General features: G+C 42.7%; 1 long non-coding RNA gene across 1 annotated transcript in view; it reads right to left on the bottom strand.

The window, feature by feature from the left end:
• The window catches only part of LOC131447927 (uncharacterized), an 11961-nt gene extending 5665 nt beyond the window's left edge, over nt 1–6296 (bottom strand). The window contains exons 1-2 of the long non-coding RNA XR_009234104.1: nt 5528–6296; nt 4862–5034 (exon numbers count right to left, since the gene is read on the bottom strand). This is a non-coding gene — a long non-coding RNA (uncharacterized LOC131447927). The remainder of the gene's footprint in view (nt 1–4861; nt 5035–5527) is intronic.
• Between the last annotated feature and the right edge of the window lie 5188 nt (nt 6297–11484).

Raw genomic sequence — 11484 nt, 5'->3', positions numbered from 1 at the left:
GTATTTACAATCGCAAATCAATAAATCACATCTAGAAATGGAACACATAAAGCTGCAGATCACCAAGACAAAAATGGAAATACAAATACTGGACCATCAGTTAAAGGTGAACCTAGGATGTAGCTATATACTCACCACAGGCAAATCTGACCCTCAGTGGAGACTCACCAAACATTTGTCAGTCATGCACAGACCCATGCCACTTTGCTTCCACATTGTTTATCATGTGGGCTGCATCACATATGATCTTCACAGTGGAGAACTTAGCTGTATAGTAAAGTATATTTCATTTGGAATGTTAATGGATACTATTTAGGCCTACCTGTACATTAATGCTGTGGACAGATCTCCTATTCACAAAATCTCCTTAATTTATTGAAGGAGCTATGATAGGAATGTGAGTGCCATCTATGGAACCAATCACACCTGGAAACCCCAACATATTTAAAATTGACTGATTAGTGCGTCAAGTCTCAAAGCTTTGACATAATTATTGCTTAGACCCATGGTTCACAACCTATACAAAGAATTTGCTCTGTGCCATGTGACACATGTATGTTGCCGGGGTAACCGACTCAGAGTTCAGCTGAACTGGAGTTTCCCTCATGCCAGGGTTAACTAACTCATTTTTCACTTAACCTGCTTTCTGAACCTGGTGTCCCACAAGGATCCATACTGGGCCCACTTTGATTTAGTTTATACTTTATTGATTTGACAGCTGTGAGTCCTGATGTTTAGATGCACATGTTTGCTGATGACTCTGTGTTTTATGTAGAAAATGTCCAAAAACACAATTATTCCAAAAACAGAATTCAAGATACAAACCAATAACATGACCTTTATTCAACATGCTGTCACTGCATCACTCTGTATTTTCTCTGCTGCTTCTTAACACTCCAACAGGTTTGTTACATTACACAAGACACAAAAAGTTTTCATTCCAATAACATGTGAATGTGAATTGTCTTGATTTATTACATTATCAGGTTCTACACACGTCTGTCTCTCTGTCCTACAAATATCCCAAACTGTCAACAAGTGATAGTTTCTACTGGTATCGACAATATCCAGGAAAACCACCAGAGTTCCTCGTGTTTAATTTAGGAACAGGAAACATATTATCTCCAACACCTGGACTGAAGATTAAAGTGGAGCAAAACATGATCAGTATGATCATCTCCTCAGCTGCAGTGACAGACTCTGCTGTTTACTACTGTGCTGTGAGGCCCACAGTGACAGGAAACACCACAACTTTGTACAAAAACACAACATCCACTAGAGGGAGTCACACACTGTTACCCCTCAGTGGTTTCTTATGTTCCAGTTCAGATTCTTTTTAACTTGAACCTGAACTTTAGAAGAAAGAATCTCTAAGAAATTGATCAGATGGCCCCGCCCTCTGAAAGCCGACTCAGCCAATGAGACAGTTTGTGTCTCCACAGGAAGTAAAAGCAGAATCAGCTTGATGTTGAGGAGAAGGTGTGTGCAGCAGAGAGGAAGAACATTGTTCATCGGTTTTCTGTTTGGCTTCAACATCTCCAAAGACATGATGTTTTACCTCTTTCTGTCTTTATCTCACTTCATAGGTGAGTTTGACAACAAATCACTGTCTCACTTCACCTGCTGCTTTAACATCATCTTCTTCTACATTTCAGAAATCACACAATCATCTTTGTCATGACGTCCTGAACAACCTAGTTATGTCCCCATGTTTCTAGCTGAGCTGTTTGTGTCCACTGAGGGACACTTGTGGACAATGTTGGTCTAAAGCTTCATTTTCTCCACTTTTTCCAGGACGAGCAGCTGGAGACAAAATCTTTGCTCCAATACCTGAAGTCATTGGAAGAGAAGGAGAATCTGTTACACTCAGTTGTAAATATGAGACAACGTCATCATCTGTTTATCATTACTGGTACAAACATCACTCTGACCTTCAGGCTCCTCAATTTATTCTCTGGAAAGGAGGAAGGGCCGATCAAGGTGAAAAAATTATTTCAGGTCGATACACATCCAATACCACCACATCATCAACTGAACTGACCATCAGCACACTGACCCTGGCAGACTCAGCTCTCTACTACTGTGCTCTAGAAACACAGTGAGACAAAGTGTAGAAGAGGCTGTACACAAACCTGAGCCCAGACATCTGACTGTTCTTCAAACACCAGGGAAGTGGGATTCAAACCACACCTTCATATCAGTGGATTCTGTGGTTACAGGTGCTCATGAAACTCAGTGGGCGGAGTCACATGAGCAGCAAATCCACATCAGTGACAAACCCAGTTTGAAAGTCAAGTCATAGGTTGAAAGATCAGCAACCACATTACATAACTATCAGTCAGGTCCTTTCTGTTTCCACTGATGTGTTTTTTTGTAGAAATTGTAGAAAAAAAATACAATTATTCCAAACTCTTGATGGTCAGTTTTACACATGTTTCTTCATCATTATGTATTTGAAAGTGACGACATGTTCAACACTAAGACAACTGACTCTGATGCAGAATCACATGTTTCTGTGTTAGTACAAAATAAAACTATGAATCTATAAATCTCTGCTACTTTTCTGTACATTCTAATAAAACTTTGTCTCAAAAAACAAACCAAAGACAACATGGTGTCCCACAAGGATCCATACTGGGCCCACTTTGATTTAGTTTATACTTTATTGATTTGACAGCTGTGTGTCCTGATGTTTAGATGCACATGTTTCCTGATGACTCTGTTTTATGTCGAATGTCCAAGAACACAATTATTCCAAAAACAGAATAAAGACGGTCCACCTTCAGCTTGAACTAAATGCTGCAGTCAGTGTGAAGCAGGAGGAAGTGTAACAGAGAAGAGAAAATAAAGATCTAAGAGGAGACGCAGAGATTCAGGGAGGAGCTGAGTTGTTACTGAACTATAGAGGAGAGAGGAGCTTCCATATTCAGCAGAGTTCAAGATACAAACCATTAACATGACCTTTATTCAACATGCTGTCACTGCATCACTCTGTATTTTCTCTGCTGCTTCTTAACACTCTAACAGGTTTGTTACATTATATGACACAAAAAGTTTTATTCCAAAAACATCTGAATGTGAATTGTCTTTGACATCATTATTTTCTCCTTCAGGCATCAACTGTGAAGAACTGACTCCAGTCAAGACTGAAGAGGTCACTTCAGAACACACGTCTGTCTCTCTGTCCTACAAATATCCCAAACTGTCAACAAGTGATTATTTCTTCTGGTATCGACAACATCCAGGAAAACCACCAGAGTTTCTCATCTCACACTCTGCTTCAGGAAACATATTATCTCCAACACCTGGACTGAAGATTAAAGTGGAGCAAAACATGATCAGTATGATCATCTCCTCAGCTGCAGTGACAGACTCTGCTGTTTACTACTGTGCTGTGAAGCCCACAGTGACAGGAAACACCACAACTCTGTACAAAAACACTACATCCACTAGAGGGAGTCACACACTGTTACACCTCAGTGTTTGTGATGATGTTTCTTTCATATGACAGAGAATCTGACTGTGAGGATTTCATAGTTTTAAAATGAGAAAAACAATGTTGGAGAAGGAGATGCAGGGGAGAGGGGAGGGGCTAAGGTAAGTGCACAGGAGATGTTCTTGGATGAGCTGGGTTTTCAAGAGCTTCTTGAAGATAGACAGGGACATCCCCTGTTCTGGTAGCGCTTGGTAGGTCATTCCACGAGCGTGGAACAACACATGAAACAAGTCTGGATTGTCTTGTGTGGTGTGTTGGCACCACCAGATGACAATCCTTCGATGAACGGAGCAGTCGGGGGGTAACATAAGCATTTAGTAGAGCAATTAAATTTGTTGGAGCAGACCCATGAAGCACTTTGTAGGCTAACATCAGTAATTTGAATTTGATGCGGGCAGCCAAGGGTAGCCAGTGGACCTCAATGAACAGAGGGGTGACATGTGCCCTTTTAGGCTTATTGAAGACCAGGCTCGCCGCCATGTTCTGGACAATCTGAAGTGGCTTCACAGCACAGGTCAGGAGGCCTGTTATTAGGGCGTTGCTATAGTCAAGGCGGGAGACGAATAAAGCCTGTAGTAGGAGCTGGGTAGCCTTTTGAGTTAGGTACACTCTTATTTTTCTTATATTGAATAGTGCAATCGTGACACCCAAGTTTCTTGCTGTCTTGGAAGAAGCCAGAGATAGCGAGTGGATATTAATTCAGTTGTTATTATGTATGGTTGGCTTGGCAGGGAAGAGCAGCAGTTCAGTTTTGGAGGGGTTTAGCTGGAGGTGATTGGCTTTCATCCATGCAGATATGTCAGAGAGACAATCTGAGATTCATGCTGAGACCGTGTGGTCGTCACGTAGGAATGACAGATACAGCTGGGTATCATCATCATCAGCATAGCAGTGATATGAGAAGCCATGTCAGTGGATGATCTGGCCCATTGAGGTGGTGAACATGGCAAAGAGGAGAGGCCCCAGCACAGAGCCTTGGTGCACCCCTGTGGCAAGGCTGTGTGGTGCAGATGTGTGACCGAGCCAGGACACATTGAACGATCACCCAGTGAGGTAGGATTCAAACCAGGAGTGTGATTTTCCTGTGATGCCTATGTGGCGACACGAGGGTTATTACTATTAAATACTATTATTACTCCAAATACCGACAACGCCACCTTGGGTTATGGCCCAAGGACCAGTAGTAAAGGTCAACTAGTACCTTCAGACAAAAAGACACTCAGGTTCGTTTACTCAGGGAGGGAATGAGACGGAGTTCAACGATCATGTCTAACAATTTTATTCTTAAAACAATCATGAGATTGGCACTGTAACACAAAAAAAGAAAAGAGCCCAACTAAAAGGGGGGTGTAGTCTGAGGCTTACCGGCTGGAGGAGGGGTTTGGTAGGGGAAGTGACATCCAAAAGGAAAAGGAGGACACCCCACACACACAGCAAAAGGTGACGTGTAAACAAAGAAAATCTTAAAAAGGGATCACACAGCACACAGGACCACCACCACCCAGGAGAACCACCACCACCACCGTCGGCCTTCAGCACTAAGGGGAGAGGAAAACACAATTATACGGGCTCAAATTTAAGGAACCAAATATAAATGATCGATTGATAAACTGAGAAATGTTAAATTATATTAATAAATCAACCAAACACAAGAAACAAAAGAGTCTCTGGCCAGAGATATCAACTCAACAATTAACCAGTTTAACAGTTTGAAATCAAATTGATCATATTAACAACATAAATTCAACCATTAAACAAAGAGTAAATAAGTAAACAATTAAACCAAACCTTGCCAGATTGTACTTAGCGCTAGCGTTAGCTTTAGCGCTAGCGTTAGCTTTAAAGTTCCAGTTATAAGTCCGGGTGCATTGGCATCCCGTCCAAAGAGGGAGAGGGATGAAGAAATCAGGCGTGGCAGGGAAGACAGCCACCATGCAGCACACAACCAGCAGACTGTTAGAGGGAGAGGAGCGGAAGAGGAGCTTAGCCCCTGGCTATAGCAGCAAACAACAGAAGCATGTCATCACTCACCAATGCTCTGGTTGCGGCAATAAACACCGCCCCGACTGATCGGCTCGACCGCAGTGAAGACGCCGGATCTATTAGGGAACGACAGTTTTAATTGAATGAAACACGGACGAATATACACAACACAGCACGGCCATATGTGCTTACCTGTGCTCGGATGCTAGCGGCACATACAACGACCCGGAAGCGAGAGATCAGGAGGAGGGACACAGCCTACTTTTCTCCTCTCGGTAAGCGCAGTGATTGGCTAATAAGTCAGAGGGGCCGGGTTGCAGTCAAACAAACTAAATCAGTGGTGCCTCATACCACTACACCTATTTTTGAGAGTATGGACAATAGGATATGGTGATTAACCGTGTCAAATGCTGCTGATACGTCGAGCAGATTTGAGTACTGAGGACTTAGTTACCGCTCTGGCGTCTTTTAAGGCTTCTGACAACAGAGCTGTTTCAGTGGAGTGGGGAACTCAGTGACCTGCTTGAACATTGCCTTTTCAATGATGTCTTAGAGAGGAATGGGAGAGAGACAGGCCAATAGTTTTCCACCTGAGTGGGAGTGAGGGAAGGTTTTTTTAACAGTGGTGAAACCTGAGCATGTTTGAATGCAGTAGGAAATGTACCTGATGTCAGTGAAGCATTGGTCACATGTGTGATTGCTGCTGTGACTATAGGAGCTATAGATTGCAGGAGGTTGGTTGGGATGGGGTCCAGTGAGCATGTAGTAGGACAGCTGCATTTAAGAGTTTAGAAGCCTCACCCTCTGAGAGGGGTAAATATAGAAACAGATGCAGTAGGACTTCTGCATGCTGAGTATGTAGCAGGACTGCTACATGTTGGATATCAGTTGTAATATCAGTCATGGAATCATTTCTTATGGTGTACCACAGTTACAATAAAATCATCCTCCACAGTTGTGCTGAAGAGTATGAATTCCGGTAAAGTCCAGTAGTAATGGCAGAAGGTTGATTCATATCAACCTTAAGAGCCACATAAGTCCTTAAGACCTTCAAACATTGAGGAGTCAAGAACTTTATGCCTTTTATTTGGCCCTAAAACTTAAATATACCAGGTAAAAGTCCTTCCATTGTCAGCAAAATAAAGTTGTAAAATGATGAAAAACTGTGGTCTCTCATTGTACATTGAACATGTTCCTGTAACATTCAAATAAAGTTGGATGAAGAGGGCTGGAGCAATGAGCGAGTAGGATGCACTCACTAGTGGCTCTCGCAGATCTTAGGTTTAAAAATCCATTTCAATAAAACAATACGAACGAAAATTTGGGAATTTACCAAGTGGCTAGACTCAAAAAAGATTAGTTCAAGTGGGTGGAGTGGCTCAGTGGTTAAGACCGGTACCCTGTGTGCAAAAGACTTCATGGTCACAAGTTCAACTCCACCCCTGGCAGGTTGTACTCTATTCCCTTGTAAGTCGCCTTGAGTGCACAAGTCAAATTTTGACTCCTGTATCCTGTTAAGCTACAGGTGACACACAATGGGTCAGAGAGGCTCTTCACGGATCCAGAAGAAGCATGCCAATACATAATCCGTCATTTCAGGTCATCAGAGTGAGATGATGGTGAGACCCCCCCATTACACTGGTCCAGATATTGTGAACATCTCATTCCCTGAGACGAACTGAAACTGAGGACTTCAACAGGTGACCAGAAGTCATGGCATTTGCTGGCGTTTTGTTAACAACAACTACAACAACAAACTTATAACTTTATCAAGTTTATACAGGACAGTTAGATTCCGTGATGACATGTTTATACAACTATGATGACATATACTGACACTGACTTTAATTATAGCATAATAATAATGGTGATGATATGTATGATAATAATAATATTAGCCTTGAAACTGGATCTGGATCCTGCAACCTGCAAGATGAGGACACACAGAGAGAGAGAGAGAGAGAGAGAGAGAGGGGAAAGGAAGGAAAGACACAAACTCAGGAGAGAAAGAACAAGGTTAATGACATATACAAAGTCATATTCATACCCTGAGTGTGAGAGAGTGAGTGTGCAAGTGTGAGAGGCTTCGCCTCCTGAACTGTCATTGGGAGCTGGTTCCACAGAAGAGGAGGAGCCTAGTAACTGAATGCTCTGCCGTCCATTCTGCTCTTACAGACTCTGGGAACCACAAGTAAACCTGTATTTTGTGACCTTAGTGGTCTGTTAGGGTGATAAGGTAAGACTAGGTCTTTCAGGTATGAAGGGGCCTGACCATTAAGTCCTTTGTATGTGAGGAGGAGGATTTTAAATTGAATTTTAAACTGTACGGGGAGCCAGTGTAGAGAAGCTAACACTGGAGTTATATGGTCTCTCTTTCTAGTTACTGTCAGAACTCGTGCTGCAGCATTTTGAATTAACTGAAGGGTTCTAACAGACTTGCTGGAACATCCTGATAATAAGGAGTTACAGTAATCTAATCTAGATGGAACAAAAGCACAAACTAGTTTTTCAGCATCCTGTAAGGACAGAATGTTTCTAATTTTCATAATGTTACGCAGGTGGAAGAAGGCTATAACTCTGAATTTATCTCAGTTTATGCAACTGTCTTCCATGTGGCGAAGGAAGGTACTGCATGAAAATGAACGAATCACTCACTGAGACGACTCATTACTCCGAGTCATACAAAAGATTAGTTCATATTAAACGAATCGTTCACAAACGACACATCACTTATCACACATGACCAAGCTCCATAGCGAGGATGGCGAGAGGACCATGAATCTAGACAGTAGTGATGGGAAGTTCGACTCTTCTTACTGACTCGGATCTTTTACTCTCGGACAGTAAATTGAACTAATCTTTTTTTGAGTAATTTCGTTCATTTTTACAGCGGTTGGCGCTGTATCCCTCTTGTGGGCGTTGTAAAAAAGACCGCGGTTCTCAAACACTTAACATGGTTTGCTTCAGCTGACAAAGTATAATAAACAAAATGCCATAATATAAGCAATTCAACCCATATGAAACCCTAGGAAAGCAAATACACACCTCAATAAAGTGACTTGTGTCCTGTATCCTCTCTGCCATTGTTGTTTAACAGCACGACAGTGACTAGATAGCTGTCACGTGACCTAAAGACGGACGCTCGCTCAGTTGAGTGAATCCTGAACTAATCGTTTCTGTTTCCTTTCCTGCTGAGGTTAAGCAGCTGCCTGCTATCGTGTGGCGAATGAAGGTACTGCATGAAAATGAACGAACGAACCACTCGGTTGAGTGAATCATGAACTAATCATTTCTGTTTCCTGTCCTGCTGACTGAGCTTATGCAGCTGTCTGCCATGTGGCGAAGGAAGGTACTGCATGAAAATGAACGAATCACTCACTGAGATGACACATTACTCCCAAGTCATATAAAAGATTAGTTCATTTTGAACACACATCACTACTAGACAGGGCTTGGACTCAAAATGAGCATGTAACCATTCCCACAGGAAGCGAGTGTGACATGCCCAGTTGTAAAGGATTATGTTCGGCAGGCCCAAGCCTCCCCTGTCGGAGGGCAGCTGTAGTGTTTTCATTTTCAGTCTGGGTCTCTTGCCGTGCCATATGAATCTAGAGAATGCTCTCTCGATATCAAGAGCAACCTTCTTGGAGATCCATAAGGGTAGCATTTGTAAGGGATATAATAACCTGGGGAGTACATTCATTTTGATGAAACTAATGCGCCCCATAAGAGATAAGGGAATATCATGCCATCTATCTAAGTCCTTCTTTATTTTAGTTGCTATGGGAGAGAAGTTAAGCTTCCATAGCTCCGTCAATTTTGGTGAAACTTTTATCCCAAGGTAAGTGAAGCCTTTGCGAGACAGTTTGAAGGGACAGTTGGTATATAAAGACAAATCAGCTGGACTCCCCAATGGCATGGCCTCAGATTTGCCATAGTTGACCTTGTAGCCTGAGAAGGAGCTGAACTCCTGAATAATAGAGAGAATAGTTAATATTGATATGTCAGTTTTGTCAGAAACAGAATGTCATCAGCATAAAGTGCTATTTTATGAACTGTCCCCCCCACTGTCATCCCATGCACGCCTTTGTGTTGCCTAAATACCTTGGCCAGGGGCTCAAGTGCCAGTGCGAAGAGCATCGGAGACAGGGGGCAGCCCTGTCTCGTCCCCCTGCACAGTGGGAAAGGCGATGACTGTGTGGCATTATAACGCAGGCCTGTGGAGAGTTGTAGAGAGTATCCTAGTAGAGTATCCTAATCCATTTCAGAAATTCCCCTCCCAGCCAAAACCTCTCCAGTGTATCACATAGGTATTCCCACTCTACTCTATCAAACGCCTTTTCGGACATAAGATACAGCAAGTCCACTATAATTAGTCTGACTTGAGTAAATGGAAAATAATGGAACACGAAGAACAAACTATTCATCGCCAAACGATGAAATCCCAGCAAACACCCAGAAAAAGTAACCCCAAAACACCCCCCCCCCCTCCCCATATCCCAGAACAGGCCAGCAGTATGACCTGTCGAAAAAAAAGTAGTGGGGCACGTGGAACCGAGCAAAAACATCACTGAAAAAGAGAAAAAAACACAAGCAAAAATGGTCACAACCATCTGAACTAAACATGGTCATATTTTAACAACCTGCAAGAATCAAATCAGCCTTAATTGCAGCGTGCCTAAGCAGCAAAAAAAGATAAAAGTAAAGTAAGAATTAAATTGTCCACACAGAAGGTTAACTAAAATTACATACCTTTACTGTAATTTATCAGAGGATCGGCAGTGACTGCAATCGGCAGGGCATTACTTATTTTAGAAATTCCCCATTTCCGCTCAGTCTGTCCAGGAAGGCAACTGTATCATTCAGTGAGTGGAAAGAGTAACTTTTCCCCCTTTGGGAGAAACTCAGAGTAGTGGGGAAGCGCAAGGAGAACCGCATGTTCATGTTAATAAAAAAAATTGACTCCACTCGCCAGTTCCTGTCGGATGAATATGGTCTGTCCCTCATGTGTCAGCGGTCCTTTCTCCTTGGCCGCGGTGAGGATCCTCATCTGGTCCCTCAGTTGGGCAGTCTCTGTCAGGATGCGCACTTTGGTCTCCAAGCCCTAAAACCTGGACTCCATGGCCGACTTGTTATCCTCCACTTCTGATACACGGCTCTCAGCTTTGCTGATGCGTTTTGTGTTGGACTCCAGTCGTGTTTTAATATTGTCCAATGTGGCTGAGAGGTCGTCAAACTTCCTCTCCATCATAGTAGATATTTTTTAACGACGTTCTGGGAGATTTCCATAGCGAGGGTCTCAGTATCCACACCGGGTGATGTAGTACCCTTGCTAGCTGGCACAGTCTTTCGCTTCTGGCTCCTCAACAGGCTTACTTGCCGCGAGTTTTGAGGTTTTAATGTTAGGCATGTTATCTGGATGTTGTCAAGCAAGCTTTTAAGGTTGTAGCTTTTTTAAATTAAGTAAGTAGTCAAATATAGCTCAGTAGCAGCCGGAGCTCAGCGACGGTCGACTGCTCAGGGTGACAGCATCACGTGACCCCGAAAATACAGATCTAAAAGGAGACGCAGAGATTCAGGGAGGAGCTGAGTTGTTACTGAACTATAGAGGAGAGAGGAGCTTCCATATTCAGCAGAGTTCAAGATACAAACCATGAACATGACCTTTATTCAACATGCTGTCACTGCATCACTCTGTATTTTCTCTGCTGCTTCTTAACACTCTAACAGGTTTGTTACATTATAAGACACAAAAAGTTTTCATTCCAATAACATGTGAATGTGAATTGTATTTGACATCATTATTTTCTCCTTCAGGCATCAACTGTGAAGAACTGACTCCAGTCAAGACTGAAGAGTTCACTTCAGAACACACGTCTGTCTCTCTGTCCTACAAATATCCCAAACTGTCAACAAGTGATAGTTTCTTCTGGTATCGACAACATCCAGGAAAACCACCAGAGTTCCTCATGTCTCATTTAGGAACAGGAAACACAGTATCATCT

Source organism: Solea solea, chromosome 1 (assembly GCF_958295425.1).
Source record: "Solea solea chromosome 1, fSolSol10.1, whole genome shotgun sequence".
NCBI lineage: Eukaryota > Metazoa > Chordata > Actinopteri > Pleuronectiformes > Soleidae > Solea > Solea solea.
This window is presented reverse-complemented; position numbering and strand designations above follow the sequence as displayed.